The sequence below is a fragment of the Orbicella faveolata genome, unplaced genomic scaffold, assembly GCF_042242905.1.
Source record: "Orbicella faveolata isolate gen_17 unplaced genomic scaffold, um_ofav_v1 contig_1, whole genome shotgun sequence".
Taxonomy (NCBI): Eukaryota; Metazoa; Cnidaria; class Anthozoa; order Scleractinia; family Merulinidae; genus Orbicella; species Orbicella faveolata.
In genome coordinates, this window is record NW_028301536.1 from 13,542,962 (window position 1) to 13,557,067 (window position 14,106).

A 14,106-nucleotide genomic window follows, 5' to 3' on the forward strand; every position below is an offset into this window, starting at 1 on the left:
TACAGCTATGATCAGTGTGAAGCTTCGCTGCCATGTTTTTTTAGCAGTTTCCCATAACATGCATATTGCGGGCGCAAGAGGCCCCATGCGTTCTTTCGCCATGAATATTTATTCAGGCGATGTGGTGTCCATCCGCGAAGAAATTAGATGAAGATTTAGATATTCTCTGGGCGTCGAAAGGTGGAAATGTAGATCTGGCAAAGTGGTCAAAAGATTATTTCAGCACTGGTTTGATTCCTGATTACATCGATTGCAAATATTTTACCGGGAAACCCGTGGCGACCAAAAATTTTGGTTTGTGTTTCGCTGCAAAGGAAAAATTTTATTGACACTTTTTGGCAACCCCATTTTTAGTGCAGAGTGCACTATTGGGATGGTTATGGGGGTTGCCTGCCGCTAAGGAACTAAGGCGCTATGGTGCTATGGCCCTATGGCGCTAAGATGTAAACTTTAATGTTTGTTTAATTAATTAATTTCAATTAATTAATTAGTCTAGAGGCAAGGAAGTAGTGGGAGTAGGGTGGGAAAGGTACATGTGTACTCTACGTAAAACACATTCCATCGCCGTCACTTAGCTTTGAACATCACAAAGCTATATATTTGTTTCGGGTAACCCCTTGCTCTCCTTGTGGTACCATTCTCCTTAGAACAAAACTAATTTGCCCTAAACGCATGTGTAGATTAGTTAGGGTTCGTGGCCTCTTTATTAGGTGAAGGATACATTGCATACGGAATCACGCACAAATGTTGAGTGGTTTTCCTTATGGTAGAGCTCAACATGTAAGACGCATGCGTTCTAGCATTGTTAGTGTTATACACTATCTTTACACGCAGTATTTTATATATCGTGTCATGTGACCAAGGACAGCAGTTATTTTTCAGGTAGCGCCAATTGTCCCTTTTTATTGCAAAAGTGAAACGTTACTGTGGCTGCGTAGCTTTTAGAATTACAAACAGGTCGGTTCAACAAATATCATCTGCTGTTTTCAATCTACAATAGTGTGCTTGTCAGGGTTCAAATATATTGCTTCTTCTTAGCGACTTGTTTATTTCTTGCCTTAATTGTGTCTGTAAGAGAGACCAAAAAGTTCTCAAGTTAGTGGCTTTAATACTCCGCAAATTGTAAATTTGTAACAAAAGAAACCAGGAAAATGCTCAAATATTGCTGCAGACACCGTGGCACCTAATGAAAGTTCAAATTAATTTAATCAGTCTTTGAGGAGACTCATTCATATCGGCCAAGTAGTGCTGTTTATCTTCAATACTTTTCGTTGAAAAGCTTCTCAGCCATCAATATCGTTGTGTGTTAATTTTGAATTGTTTTATTGTTAACAACAAAGGTGGCAACAGAAAAAGAAAGTGGTATTTCGTGACTATCTGATAATTAAATTAGTTCTTGTTCATCGGTAAAAATTTGCATTTTTAGTAAAACATCGTCTCTGTTCCGTTTCTTCACTACATCAGATATTTAACTTTCTTTCATTTATCTCCAAAAAACAAGGACATCTTCCGTAAGTTTTGGAGAAAACAGGGGTTTCATATTACATGGCTTTGCGAGGAAAACAAAAGTATCAAGTTACAAAGTTGGCGTGAAGAGCTAAATTGTCACGTTTGCTGCTTCAGCGTATTGTTGAATTTAAAATGAACGAAAATCAACTTAAAGCACCAGTAGTAATTAATTTGTGCATAATGTTTGGACCTTGAATGAAAATACAACCTTGAAACATACACACTGCAAAGGGGAAAAGCCGTAGCAGACTACCAAGGTAGACAGAAACCGGAAGTGAACCGAGCAGGGGTGAGTACTTATGGGACTACTGTATCAGAGCTATCAATTGCGCTCTGCACTATCTGAGATTGTCTCACTAGTTCCATATGGCAACTGAAAAAAAAAGTTTCAGTCGCCAGTTGGCACCTGCTGAAAAAAGTTAATTTCAGACCCTGTAATTGTAACAGTTGGGAGAGAAATGCTTACTAAGTTATTATGCACCAAGGATCTTATATTCATTTATTAATAATAACTTCCATTGACTTCCTCTGGATTGCTAATGTAGGCTCACTTGACTTTGCTGGCTTTGCTTTGTGGGAGTTCAAAATAGAAAAAAATAAATCATTATAGAACACTCATTACCATATTGGCAGTGTGCCTAATTTCATCAGATTATGCAAGAAACAGATGTATAGAACAACAGTTTTTGTTTTAAATATTATCCATAGAAACATTTAAAAAAAATTAACAAAGTCAGCATCCATTACAGGGCTCGACACTAACCTTTTAACTTACTAGCCTAGTGGCTAGTGATAACTTAGAGGTTACTGGCCAAAACCTTTTTTTACTAGCCAAGCATTGTGGTTGTCTACCTTATTACATGAAATTTTCACGACACGTTTATTTCGCGATTTGGGGGTGCGCATAAAATGCGACACTTAAAATCGGTGATTTTGCAAAAAAATTAGAATTTTGAATCACTTTAACTTTGCGTGTTTGAGTAATACAAAATTTGTTCACGTCACTCTAGTTTTGCAATTTTTTTAAATCGCGAAATTCGCAAAATTAACGTGTCGCAAAAATTTCAGGTAGGTCCAATAACAACAGAATTACTAGCAAGACTTCAAAGCACAACACAAGCGACTCTCTTTAATGCATAATGTTGGTAATTATACTGTACTTAAACTAGTTTCAAAAAAGTTCCAGTTACCGAAAAGACTTTCAGGACTCTGTTTTTCTCTGAGACTTCCTTGGAAAAATATCGAGACCCCCAAGACGTCACTGTAAAAACTGTCGAGACTTCTTCACAGACAGGCGCCGTAGAAATGTTTCAAAAGCAAAACAACTATCTGAACAATACTGTAAACTGTCGTTGGTGAAATTCTACTGCTAAAAGCGGCTGGTTTAAATGTCGAAAGAAATGAATCTTTCTCATCTAATTATTTCTGTAGTGGTAAGTTTGTAAGTATGCATACAACGACAAATCACCCATGTATTGTTACACTAAGTGAAATGTTATCCCTTAACAGGTCTGCACTATTTTGCGCGTGAAAAAAATTTCATAACAAAAAAGAGCATTGATGTGTGCTTTCAGAAAATGCTGTCTTGTTTGTCAAATGTTTCTGTCAACGAAAGTAACATGTTCAGTTCCCCGTTTACATACCACCCAGCAAGAATTTGCATACATGTACTTGCTGAACAGCACATGCCCAGTACCATGATATGTCCACAATGAAATTCTGACCTTGTTTCTGAGAAAAGTTTAAATTTTTGTGTGTGTTTTCCTTGAAGGAGACAGAAACTAGTTCAACCAATTTCATTTTGTTGACTAGCCAAAGTGGCTAGTGAAAATCAACAACCTACAAGCCAAAACTAAATTTCAACTTGTCTGTGGCTAGTTGACTACCGTTAGTGTCAAGCCCTGTATTAAGTGTTAAAAGGCGATTAAAATGTTGATAGGACAGAGTTTATGGTGTTTTTTGGTAGACTTGGATTTCAAGCTTCTGAGTTTTTCACAAGTTCTGTGGTTTTCACTTGCTTTCAGCAGCTGTGTGCTTCCTCCAATGGTGAAGGTGACTTTAAACACTTCCATTGTAACACAGCAAATTTCAAATTTTATTTGTGCCTCCTTTAGTTGCCAATATTAGACATGTAGGCAGTTCCCAATCCTGTTTTCTGCTGCTCTGAAGGTTTTTTCTTCCCACGGCCCGCTATGCTTACATGTGTGCAACCTGCCCAGAGTTTCTGGTAGGCTCAATTCATACTGAGCATCTGGGGACTCACCAGAATTCTCCTGTATTTATTGTGCCTAGTGGCAACTGCAATATCCACAGTGCTGACTTTGATCCACCTGACAATGGCATGAACATTCATACAGTGTGTAAACCATTTCAAAGTGAACAATGGGGCTGTTTTCTGGAGGTTTCTTGTCTTTAGGTGATTGCGGGATAGGGTATCGAAATTTGATGAATTGCAGCAATGTTTTAAGTCCTAAGATTCCAAAGATATTTTGTTTTCCAATAATGGCCAGTACAATGTTGTAATGCAATGTTGTCTGCTTTCTGAGAATACATGTACTTTGTCCTCATCACAGTGACTGTATTCTTTCCAGACTATTTCACTGATGATGGAACATATGGCAAAACAAGGTCTCTCCATCATTGGCAATAGGTGAGTGCAGTTTCCTTTTAGTAATAAGATGTACTTTATTATAAGGTGTACCCTCTATACAATGAGATATTTTCCTGGAGACTAAAGGCATCTTAAAAGCTGAGAGAGTCAACTCACCAACTTGTGTTGGAGGTCTTAACACTTGGCCAGCATTATTGTGCTCTTTGATAGTGGACACAAAATGCAATGTTACATGTAACGTATTGATACTTCATGCACTTGTACATGTGCAAAGTTATGCAGTCATTTTTTTTCCATGCATTGTTTGACATACCTGGTATCTGAATTCTCCTTAGTGGAAATTAAACTGTGTTCTCCCTTGTAATTATCTGCTTGGTGTACAGGAAAGTGTTCTTGTGAGAGATTTGTTTGCATGCACATGGTTGAGCAACTCTGCAAACTGTTATTCTAGGGGGAAGTCTCCAACTTTACTGTGTTCTGCAATAGCCTCTCAATAACTAGTTAACTTCAAAATATTATATATGCCACCAAAGCCTGAGAGTAGTGGCGAATCTGTGCAAGTGCAAGGAGCCCTCGCACAAGCAAATCTGGTACAAATCCCACTAAATATCCCATTGCCCTCAAAATTAGAGCTCACAGGGGATTTGGCAACAAACTGAAAGAAATTCCATCGTGTTTGGAACAACTATGAAATAGCTGCAAGTCTAAAAAATAAATCGTTGAGAACTGCCACACTGTTAACCTGTATTTGCTCAGATGCTCTAGATATGTACGAAGGCTTAGAACTTGAGAATGAAGACGATAAGAAGGAAATTGATATTGTTCTCCAAAATCTATAGAGTTGTTGCCTCAGTGAGACCAATGAAATTTACAAGAGACATTGATTCAACAAAAGAGGCCAAGAGCCAAAAAAATCTCTAGATGCTTGCCCCACAGCACTGCGCATGTTGGCTAAGACAAGCAACTTCGAAGTCTTAGAGAACAGTCTAATTAGAGACAGTATTGTCGTTGGAGTAAGAGACAATCAAGCACACAGGAAGCTCCTACAAGTCTCCGAACTCACCCTGAAGGAATGCATTGATATCTGTAGATCATGAGGCCTCAAGCCAACAATTGAAAGGAATTAATCACGAGGAAGTCATCGCCATTAGTCGGTCCAACAAAAAGAAACCTCCCCCTCCCCCCTCCCCCTACCCCCCACACAAGTGAGAGAGAAATCCGTTGCAAGTTCTGTACCAAAACTCAAGTCTGGAACAAGCCTAAATGTCCTGTGAGAGGTAAGACTTGCACTATCTGTGGAATTCAAAACCAATTTGCAGTGGCCTGTAAAACCAAGCTGGCCTCCACCCAGTTCAGCTACACCCTGTAAACCTCCCACACTGAGACATGTCGGCAAAGCCTGTGGAAGTTGTGGAGGATTCCCACTCTGATAAATAATTATGTTCGTTGTGTAGATGGTAAGGGCCAAGTCTGTGCTGTGGAAAATCCTGATTGCAAAGACAAACTGCTGGCAAAACTGAGGAGAAGCCGATTGGCAAGAAACATGTACGAGTTGTGAACCCCAGAAATGGAAGAAAATGAAGTGTGGAATTTGTAGTTTTAAAGGAAAAGGCAAGCCAGTGAGCAAATGCAACTCATTTCGTTGGTCCAGCAAAACATCATGGCTGTTCAATCTGAAGAACCATTGCAGATCGAGCACAACACCACTTACAATGTACATGTACAACAGAATCCATTCTCAAAAAATATGCCGATGTATTCAGAGAAGGAAAGTTGGAAGGTGATCTCCACCTAGAAATTGACCCAAATGTACCACAAGATCAGCTCCCAACAAGAAAGGTGATACATGGAATCACCATTAAAGAAAAGTGCAAAGAGGAACCGGATCATTTGGAAGGCCTTAATATCATCACACCAGTAAATGTTCCTACCCCCTGGATATCAGCAACTGTTGTTACCTCACAAAAACAATGGCAATGTCTGATTATCTGTGGACCCCAAACCGCTTAACCAAGCCCTTAAACACAATCAATACCCACTGCTGACAATCGAGGATGTCCTCCCTGAGCTCTCAAATGCAAGATGCCGTATTAGATGCCAAACTTTTTTTTTTGGCATGGGTCCCTGGACGAGAAAAGTAGCTACGCAACTACATTTTGCACTCCATGGGTAAGGTACAGATGGCTTTGAATGCCATTTGGCATCTCCCCAGCCCCTGCAGAATTCCAGCAAAGACTGGATTAGGCATTAGTAGGACTAAATGGATGCAAGGCGATTGTGGATGACATTCATGTATTTGGCTGTGGAGCTAACGATGATGAAGCCGTAAAAACCATGATCAAAAACTTGTTGCTCTCCTTCAATGCTGCCAAGATAAAGGTGTGAAGCTAAATACTGGGAAACTTCAGCTAAGGTTCAAGGAAGTCATGTACATGGATGACGTGCTCTCCGATGGTGAATTAAAACCCAACCCCGAAAAAGTCAAGGCAATCAGAGAGAAAAACTGCAATGGCTTCAAAATGGTGCAGCTCGCACCCTTAATGTCTGTGAGCTACATATGATACATAGTAATTTGGATGATTTGTTCTGGGCACTAGGGTGGTGAAGACTCTACTATCAAAGATTGGAACAGAAGTCTACCCTAATGTATAAAACATTAAATTGTATGACACCTGATTATCTGAGATCAAGATTCGTATACCGTGACATCATAAATGCATATCATTTAAGGAATACCAAAAACAAATTAGTTCTTCCACAACCTCGAACTGATTATCTTAAGAGAAGTTTTTCATACAGCAGAGCTCAGTTGTGGAACAACTTACCTATAGACCTAAGACAAGCATTTTCACTGACAGATTTCAAATCTAAATTAAGTCACCACAGTTTAAAGTAATATCTTAATTTTAAGTAAATTTTTAGAGACAGCCTCCATGAAAAGGATTTTTTTGTTTTTTGTTTTTGTAGTTAGGCAGATAGGTAGATAGTCCAGTAACTTTGTTGACTGTTTGAAAAACCGTGTATGAATTAAGTTATCGTATCTTATCTTATCTTATCTTATCTATACTGGCATCAACTGACAAACAGAGCATCCCAAGCCTTTTAGGGATGACTAACTACCTACAGAAGTTTGATCCAAGACTTTCAGAGATCAGGACTTCCCTACACAAGTTCACCAAAAATGACAATGAGTCCTATGGGAAGAGCAGGTTCATGGTGCAGCCCTGGAAGAGACAAAGAAGATCCTTTCTACAACTCCAATCCTAAAATACTTTGACCCAGGTGCAATGCCCACACTACAGTGCGATGCATCCATGCATGGCCTGGGAGCTTGTCTAATGCAAGATGGACATCCAGTCGCATATACATCCCGGTCCCTAACCCCCACAGAAGTCCAGTATGCGCAAATTGAAAAAGAGTTATTGACCATAGTATTCATAATGGAGAAGTTTGAAATGTACCTGTATGGAAGGAAAGTGTTAGTTGAATCTGACCACAAGCCTTTGCAAGCAATCTTCAAGAAAAGTGTCTTAAACGCACCCAAAAGGCTATGACGAATGCTCCTTACAAATAGGGAACCTCCTTTCTTATGGCTGGTACCCTGAGCCGTGCATATCTGTCGCTCAAGGAAGCCACTGAGGATCAGGAAGCTGTCATGACAATCTCAGAAACAAGGTCTCCAACAGAGATAGAAGCAGAGCAAGGAAACATGCTACAGTATCTTCCAGTGAAAGATGAAACTCTCGGCCTACAGGACTCAAATTTAACTCTCGCAAACTCACAAAATGCAAGTGGTTTTGGTAATTTGCAAGACCAAAAAAAATCTACTAGCAAACGTTTGCGAGTTAGAATTATTAACCATGTCTCCAAAACATTTCAAGGAAGCTGTTCGAAGGCAAGAAAGAAAGTACAAATAACATCTGAGGTAAATGGTGGAAGATGAGAAGAGCAAGTTTTGTGTAAGCCAATATAATCAATCCAAGGGTAAAGCAGCTTCATGAATATCATAATTACTCAATAATTGCAGCAGTGTCCGTTAAATTTTTCGTTCCTCAAATGCAGGCACTTATTTGAGGGTGGTGTTTATTTAAAAAATGGATGCAACAAAGTTCAAGTTTTTTCTTTTAATTTATATAATTATGTTATTTGCCGGCTGGGAGGTCTGTATGGTGAAAAACTGTGACTGAGGTCTTGAAAATGCTGCCCTTGGCCTGCGACATCAGGCAGCATTTTCAAGCCCGAGGTCACAGTTTTTCATCATACAGACCGACTGTAAGCCGGCAAATAACATGTTTATTTGTTTTTTTCCTGCAGTAAATTGGTTTTACAGATTACAAATGGGTTTGTTTATGCAACTCTTGTCATTAAATCGGCTTGCGCGCCGTCTACTAACGATTTGTAAAAAATCTCGGCAATGAGCGGGTAATAGACAAAGAAAGATGTATTAAAAACAGATTTTTTTTCGAACTACTTTGTGTTAGTTGCGTTTATTTCACCAGTTAAGTTCTCCAAAATTGGTTTTGCGGTGTGAAATTTCGTGTGAAGTTTAAAGTTTTACTACAAAAACAATTTCTGTCAGTCGTTGCTTTCAAAATCACTTGAAATCAGACTTTTCTACCGTAAATTGAATAGCAGAAAGCGGGGAAATTTGTTAAGTGTATTCCACAGAAATTCTCCTAAATACAGCAACGATCAGAGTGGTAAACTCGACTGAAATTGACTCAAATTTTACTGCGAGAGAAACACAGGATTACGCGCCATTGCAGCGCCAAGCTACAAACAACCAAGCAAACTCACAACTTCAAAACACTCAATTGAATTTACTTACAATGACTTTCCTTGCCATTGTAAAGGGAACAGAGATAAACTTGCGTTGACTGATCGTCGATGGATGTGTAAAAAAGGCAAAAGATTGACGATTACTGCTAACTTTTAGAAGCGAAATTTAGGCAGCGAAGAAAAAATCCGGCCCATGGGCCGTATCGTAAAAAGCTGGACCAGTCACGTGCGCATGATTAGCCAATCAAGTTCAAGGATTTAGGAATCCGGCCCGCTCAGATGCTTGATAAAAAAATAAAATGGTACATTTTCTATTCGTAAGAAAATTGACAGTAACTGACAGAAGGGTCGTTTGATTGTCACCATTCATCCCTTCGGGCACTTTTCAATTGCTTTACCAGTAGTGTCTTCGCACAACGTCGATCACAACATCGATCCCAGTGTCTCATTCTTGATTTAAGTCTACGATCCACAGCGTGGGTGGGGGGGGGGGTGTGGGGGGGGCGGTGGTACGCCTCTTGGACATGTGAAACTGTGCATCACTTTGAACTGAAGGATATCTCTTCCATGAAAATAAATTTCCAATGCCGTGTCAGACTTATTTTGTGGTGGATTTTGGTTACACTGAATTCCTCAAATAGGCACCACATTGGGGCCGTGGCGCTTATTAACTTTGTTTTCTCAAATGCGATGCCAATTTGAGGGTGGCACTTAACGCTCATTCAAGCAAATACAGTATGCTAGTGGTCTTACCAGTTTGCTAGTAGACAAAAATTTCACTAGCAAAACTTTGCTAGTGGAGTAAAAAAATGAATTTTGAGCCCTGACCAAATCCAAAACCTTACTCAAGAAGATGCTATCCTCAAGACCCTTGCTCACATCATCAAACAAGGCTGGCCTGAAAGTAAGCTCCATCTCCCACTAGAAGTCCAAGATTACTTCCTATGCAAAGAAGAGCTTACGCCACAAAACAGAGTTATTTTCAAAGGAGACTGTGTTGTCATATCATTTCAAATAAGAGCTGAGCTCAGAAGAAAGCTACACTCCAGTCATCTGGGAGTACAGGTATGCCAGATAAGTGCACAGGAAGCGTTCTACTGGCCTGGTATGTACAAAGAGATTGAAGAATATGTCTCCAAGTGTCAAGTCTGCAGTACATATCACCAAGGGCATCAGAAGGAGCCCAGGATCTCATACCTAGTACCATCAAGACCATGGCAGATCTTTGCTGTTGATCTCTTTAAGCTCCAGGGCCAGGACTACCTTGTCACTACTGACTATTACTCAAATTTCTTTGAGGTTGACAAGCTTGTTAGTAAGACATCTAAAGAAGTAATTGAAAAGCTCAAGCCTTTTATGGCCAGACATGGAATTCTGGAAAAGATAGTAAGTGACAACAGCCCCCAGTTTAGCTCACAGGAGTTTAAGAAGTTCAAACATTTGTATGTGTTTGATCATGTCACAAGCTCTCCCACCTACCTGTAATCTAATGGCAAGGCAGAAATCGCTGTAAAGACTGTGCAGCGAATCATGCTCGAGGCCTGACAGTGACCCCTACTTGGGATTCCTTGGAACATCTACAGCTGGCAGACTACTAACACAACCCGGATTTGACACCACTTCTCAGCGTCTTCACACCCAGAAGAACAAACAAGCCTTCTATTACAACAATGGCACTAAAGGATTCCAGCCACTTGAACCAGGGAGCACCGTCCATATCTATCCACCCAAGTATAGTCAACGGTGGACCCAAGCAACAGTTGACAAGCTAGTTGTGCGCTCATACCAAGTAATCACTGACAACAGAAGGGTGTATTGCAGGAACTGCCAACACCTGCGTCTCACAGCTGAAGTGCCAAAACAATTACCTTCCGACATGGAGATATCTAGCTCTGATCCTGGTTCCCTGCCCTTGACTAAAGTTGAACAGGTACCACCAGTAGCTGACTCAATGCCCCAAGAGGTGGTCAAGCCACAAGCTGCACCAAGCCCTCAAGCTGACGAAGTGTTAACTCCAGAAAGATGTAGCACCCAGGGAACAGTCCTACGAAGACCAGCATACCTCAGTGACTATGCATGTTGACATTTTTGCATTTTTGCTATTTTTGGTTATGTTTTCAGAACAATGACGCTATCAAACAACTCAAGTTTCTCGTTCTTTATTTGTCTTCTATTGAGCTATGGAGGAAGATGTAACAATGTTAATTTATGCATGTTTACTTGATTTCTGCATGCTTAGCTTACACCTGGGATCCCTGATTTGTTCGCTCACTTTACTTGATGAACACTCGGTTTTCAAGATTAAACATTGTGTTTGGAGACTCCAGTGCTTCATTGTCTATCTTAGGGAATTTATTTCAATACGTACATTTATTTACATAAAAGACTGTTGTCACCATATCTTGTCCATCTCTTATCTTCTACTGCTTTTTGTTTTTTTCAAATAACTAGCACAAAGGCATTGATTTGGTTTGCTTTTTTTCCAGTCACAGTTTTTGGTGATATCATTGACAATGGATTAACTTGGCAAAAAAAAGGAAAAGATCTCTGCATCATGGTGAGTGGCTGCATTTTCCCTTTATAGCAAAATATTCATGTATTGTAGGTTGATGAAACATTTACTAATAATTATGGGAATGCCTTCCCTGAATCGCAGTGGACGAGGCCCATACAAGCGGCGTGTCTGTATGTGCAAAAGCTAAAGAAACGTAAACCTACCTCAGTTGTTGTGTGTTGTCGTTTCTGCAGCTCACAATGGCAGATTTGAGCGATTTGGTGGGTTTTGTTTTGACTGTTACTACACACTATACCTGTAAGAGGAGAGCAAGAGTGGAAAGCTCATTTTCATTTTCAACCACTCTAGCGCCAAGTCAATTTTCACCCAGAAATTAGAATCGCCTGGCTTCCAAATCAAACACCAGACAAACTGAAAGGTTGACGTTTCTTCTCGTGGCATTCAAAATCCAAGGGCTAACTGCCGAGTAATTTTTGAGAAATGCAGCTTTCGAAGCGACCAGCATTCGCAGCCAGGATTTCATGTGCTAAGGAGCAACCGTCATGCTGTTTGTTCCATACTGATTGGATGATGCCAAACAATGCCCTGTTCCAAATGCTTCATGTGGGAGGAAGACAGGGACATATTTGCAGCGACAATTCATCCATTGACTGGCCTGTATGCCCCTACATTGTTTAGCATCATCCAATTAGTCTGGAGCAAACAACATGACGGTTGCTCCTTGGCACAAGAAATCCCGGCTGCAGATGTTGGTCGCATTGAAAGCTACATTTCTTGAAAGTTACTTGGCGGTTAGCGCTTGGATTTTGAATGGATCTTCAATTGAATGTCACAAGAAGAAGCGTCAACCTTTCAGTTTATCTGTTGTTCGATTTGGAAGGTGGGCGATTCTAATTTCTGGGTGAAAATTGGCTTGGTGCTGGAGTGGTTGAAAATGAGCTTTCCACCCTTGTTTTCCTCTCATAAGGTGTAGTAACAGTCAAAACAAAACCCACCAAATCGCTCAAATTTGCCATGAGGTAGGTTTGAGCTTTAACATAGACAGTACTCGATTTAAGTTAATGATATTAAGACCTTCACTATTACCACACATTTCTTTAGATTTCAAACATACAAACAGACACGCTGCTTGTACGGGCCCCCTGTGAGTGGACATGTTTCTTCAGTACATGCACAGGGCTGTCATTAAGTTTTGAGTCACCTGTAGCCTCGTTCTCCACACCTGTAGCAAACTTGTTACTTTTTGGGTGAATTCCATCAAGAAGAGGCAATTTCACCAGTAACATCAAGGGAAAATCAAGCATACTCGGCAGTAACAGGTATTACAGGTTGCAGCCCTTAATGGACAGCCCTGCATGTAGTTGTCTAGGGATGGGACATTTAGCATTCTCTTTGAATCCAAAGCCAGTGAAATTATGCGAGTTTGAGCTCACTAAAGGGAATCTGACCAACAGGGAGCAATGTAGAATGGTTTAGCCATGCTAGAAGTAAAGCCAGCTTTCCACATCCCTTTTCACAGAACTGACAGGGTTCACTTAGCTGCACTAAAACTCCATGAAACACGAAGCATAATTATCAATGTCTTCCAAATATGCAAAGCTGCAAAACTTTCACTAAGCACTGGTAGATTATGCGGGAAAAAACTATAATTGGCGAACAGTTTGATGAAGATTTGTTGAAATGGCATTGGTAATAAGGCTGGCGGCTCTTTGCGGTCAAAGATCATTGAGTGTTAAAGGTTTGTCAATTGGATTTGTATACAAACTATTTGGAGATGAACAACAACTAACATAACATTTTTATAGTGTTTCCAGCAACGTTTATAAAACCGCTGTTCAAATTACTCTATAGTTAAACTGATATCATTTGATTTTTCTTCCAGGTTCAAGATAACACTGAGGAGGTTTAGGGAAGTCATCAGAAAGTGATGAAAAAAGAACAGGATGTAAAAATAAAATGTTTTGTGTATTTGCTTAGTTTAGCTGAGTGATATTTTCCGGAAAGGAGAAGTTATTTGTGGCCAACAATTGCTAGCTTTCCAGGAAAATAATAGATGTTTCCATTAAATTGGTTGATGATTTCGAAGCTAAGTGTTGTAATGCAATCGATGTCTCACTCCGTTAACTACAAGGAGGAAACAACAAGCGTCCACAAGTAAAGTTAACAAGCAAGAAAACTAATTTTGCTTACAAGTTAAGACAAAATTTGTGAAAAAAGAACTAAGTCTTTTGGCGGGAAAAATATTTACGCTTTTAAGATGACACAGCACTCGTAAAAAAAACTAAGTCTTTTGGCGGGAAAATTTTGCGCTTTTAAAAGGGGCCAAGAAAAATTTCTTTAAAAAAACTAAGTCTTTTGGCGGGATAACTGTCCTTAGAAAAAAAAAGTCTGCGTTTTTGAATTGTGTCTGGTTTTGAGTCAAAAATATAGTCTTTTGGCGGGAAAAATCTTCCACTGTGCAACGGATTTCTCCCATCAAAACTCAAAGTATATGTTTGATTTCTGGCTAGACTGTTCAAAATCGCAGAATTTTTTTTCTTTTTGGCAACCCTACATAGTCAAAAAATAGTAAAAGAGATAGCCTACATTCCGACTAGTTTCCAGGCCCCTTTTAATAGCGCGAAGTTTTTTTGGTATATTGTTCTTTTAATGAAGCGAGAAGATGATTAATAAAAGACAATTAAGCTTGAAA

The 14,106-nt window shown here is 39.7% G+C and overlaps 1 protein-coding gene across 2 annotated transcripts in view; it reads left to right on the plus strand.

The window, feature by feature from the left end:
- The window catches only part of LOC110061223 (DENN domain-containing protein 10-like), a 36,101-nt gene extending 21,995 nt beyond the window's left edge, over positions 1-14,106 (plus strand). For both annotated transcript variants that reach the window (XM_020768056.2, XM_089290286.1), the window contains exons 11-13: positions 4,101-4,159; positions 11,386-11,456; positions 13,297-14,106. The gene's annotated coding sequence lies outside the window, so the exon portion shown is untranslated. The remainder of the gene's footprint in view (positions 1-4,100; positions 4,160-11,385; positions 11,457-13,296) is intronic.